The 3,300-nt window shown below is 40.9% G+C and overlaps 1 non-coding gene across 1 annotated transcript; it reads right to left on the reverse strand.

Moving 5' to 3' along the window:
• Window positions 1-1,223: 1,223 nt before the first annotated feature.
• TRNAG-CCC (transfer RNA glycine (anticodon CCC)) lies at window positions 1,224-1,296 on the reverse strand. Its single transcript has one exon. It is a non-coding gene; the product is annotated as a tRNA-Gly (tRNA).
• Window positions 1,297-3,300: the final 2,004 nt, after the last annotated feature.

Consider the following 3,300-nt stretch of genomic DNA (forward strand, 5'->3'; position numbering starts at 1 on the left):
ATTTTACAGGCTATCATATTGGCCATTATTATAGAAAGCAGGACAGAGCCCTTTTCCTTCCTCTCAGTCCCTTTTCCTTCCCTCCAAATTACTGTATTTACGGAAACAATATGCTTCAGTAAGTAGGACACTTTCCTCTTTTTTTTTGGTTGCGTGACTTGTGGAATCTTAGTTCCATGACCAGGGGTTGAACCCGGAACCCGGGCCCTCGGTAATGAAAGCACCGAGTCCTAACCACTGGATCACCAGGGAAATCCCTACACTTTCCTCTTCACATACTTCTTACTGAACCAAATCTGTTTCACATTCCTTGAGGCAGGTATTGTTTCTCTAATTATAATTGTACACAAACGATGTTCTATGTATAGTGAGGGGGAGGGAATAAAAGAGGTTTGGGGAAATTCAAGGAGCAGTTCTGGGTAGATGGTATAGAATAGGGCAAGTACAAGTTGAAAATCCTGGGCTGTGGCCCTGTCAGCAGTGTCTAGCTGTGTGAGATCCAGGAAAGCATGGATCACTAGGTTTTGCTTTCTTTAACAGAAAATCTGCAATGAATGGGACTGGGTTCAATGGGATGATTTCTTTCTTTTCTTTTTCTTGAGACACTGTACGTACAGCCTGTTTGGCCTTCCTTCAGACCCTTGAACATGAAATGCTTCTTCTCAGAGCCTTTAGAGATGCTGCTTCAACTAACTGACTACTCCCAGACCCTTCTCTCTGCCCGTTCCTCACACAGCCCTTCCCATAGTTAATCCCTATTCATCTGTCCGATCCCAGTTCAGCAAGTACTTGCTAAGGAAAGATTTCCCTACTCACCCTTAGCTGTGGGCTCCCATAGCACTGTCCTTCCCCTCCATTACACTTATTATGCTTGTGGTTAAATGATCATTTGTTTCCTGGTGACCTTCTCAGCTAGAAATTAAGCTGAAGGCAGTGGCCACGTGTCGATATTTAGTTTCATACTTTGCACATAATAGTCATGTAATAAATGTTTACAGAATGAAGTGGTATATGTACATACGCTAAAGAACTTCATATAAAATTTCAGGACATTTCCAGATTTTCCAGTATCTATATACTTTACTTTTTCTTTTTCTTTTAGGTCCTATTTTTTTTTTTTTCTTTTTTTTTTAAATGTTGGCCATGCCGGGTCTTAGTTACAGCACGTGGGCTCTTAGTTGCAGCATGCAGACTCTTGGTCGCAGCAGGCATGCAGGATCTAGTTCCCCAACCAGGGATCGAACCTGGGCCCCCTGCATTGGGAGCACAGAGTCTTACCCACTGGACCACCAGGGAAGTCCCGTAGGTCCCATATACTTTAAAATTATTTATTTATTTTTATTTAAGTACAGTTGATTTACAATGTTTCAGGTATACAGCAAAGTGATTCAGTTATATATATATTATATATATTCAGTTATATATATATAGTAGGTTATTACAAGATATTCCCTGTGCTATACAGTAGGTCCTTGTTATTTATCTATTTTATATATAGTAGTGTGTATCTGTTAATCCCAAATTCCTAATTTATCCCCCCCCCTTCCCCTCTGGTAACTGTAAGTTTATTTTCTATGTCTGTGAGTCTATTTCAGTTTTGTAAATAAGTTCATTTGTATCATTTTTTTAGATTCCACATATAAGTGATATCATATGGTATTTGTCTTTCTCTGTCTGACTTACTTAGTATGATAATCTGTAGGCCCGTCCATGTTGCTGCACATAGCATTATTTTATTCTTTTTTTATGGCTGGGTAATAGTCCATTGCATATATGTACCACATCTTCTGTATCCATTCAACTGTTGATGAGCATTTAGGTTGCTTCCATGTCTTGGCTAATGTAAATTATGCTGCTGTGAACACTGGGGTGGATGTATCTTTTTGAATTAGAGTTGTTGTCTTTTTGGATATATGCTCAGGAGTGGGACTGCTGGATCATATGGTAGCTCTATTTTTAGTTTTTTGAGAAACCTCCATACTGTTCTCCATAGTGGCTGTACCAGTTTACATTCCCACCGACAGTGTAGAAGCCTCCCAAAAGGAGAAAACTCCACACCCTCTCCAGCATTTATTATTTGTAGACTTTTTGATGATGGCCATTTTGACTGGTGTAAGGTGATACCTTATTGTAGTTTTGAGCTGCACTTCTCTAATAATTAGTAACGTTGAGCATCTTTTCACGTGCCTGTTGGCAATCTGTATGTCTTCTTTGGAGAAATGTCTATTTTAGGTCTTCTGCCCATTTTTTGATTGGGTTGTTTTTTATTTCTTTTTTTTGATAATGAGCTGTTTATACATTTTGGAAATTAATCCCTTGTCAGTTGCATCGTTTGCAAATATTTTCTCCCATTCTGTAGGTTGTCTTTTTTTTTTTTTAACATCTTTATTGGAGTATAATTGCTTTACAATGGTGTGTTAGTTTCTGCTTTATAACAAAGTGAATCAGCTATACATATACATATATCCCCATATCTCCTCCCTCTTGTGTCTCCCTCTTGTCTTTTTGTTTTATGATTTCCTTTGCTGAGCAAAAGCTTTTAAATTCAATTAAGTCCCATTTGTTTATTTTTGCTTTTGCTTGCAATACTCTAGGAGACAGATTAAAAAAAAATTGCTGCAATTTACATCAGAGTGTTCTGCATATGGAGTTTTTTTTTTATAATTTATTTTTTGGCTGCATTGGGTCTTTGTTGCTGCGCACAGGCTTTCTTTAGTTGCGGCAGGCAGGGGCTACTCTCCTTTGCGGTGGGCAGGCTTCTCATTGCAGTGGCTTTTCTTGTGGTGGAGCACGGGCTCTGGGCACGCAGGCTTCAGTAGTTGTGGCTCGTGGGCTCCAGAGTGCAGGCTCAGTAGTTGTGGCGCACGGACTTAGTTGCTCCGCGGCATGTGGGATCTTCCCAGACCAGGTATCGAACCTGTGTCCCCTGCATTGGCAGGAGGATTCTTAACTACTGTGCCACCAGGGAAGTCCTTTTCTAGGAATTTTATAGTATTTAGTGTGACATTTAGGTCTTTAATCCATTTTGAGTTTATTTTTGTATATGGTGTTAGAGGTTTCTTAACTTTTTATTGAAATAAAAGAGCACAGTTCACATAAAAGTGACTTTTCAGGGCTTCCCTGGTGGCGCAGTGGTTGAGAGTCCGCCTGCCAATGCAGGGGACACGGGTTCGTGCCCTGGTCGGGGAAGATCCCACATGCCGCGGAGCGGCTGGTCCCGTGAGCCATGGCCGCTGAGCCTGCGCGTCCGGAGCCTGTGCTCCACAACGGGAGAGACCACAACAGTGAGAGGCCCGCGTA

The sequence above is a fragment of the Lipotes vexillifer genome, unplaced genomic scaffold (assembly GCF_000442215.2).
Source record: "Lipotes vexillifer unplaced genomic scaffold, Lipotes_vexillifer_v1.1 scaffold70, whole genome shotgun sequence".
NCBI classification, from domain to species: domain Eukaryota; kingdom Metazoa; phylum Chordata; class Mammalia; order Artiodactyla; family Lipotidae; genus Lipotes; species Lipotes vexillifer.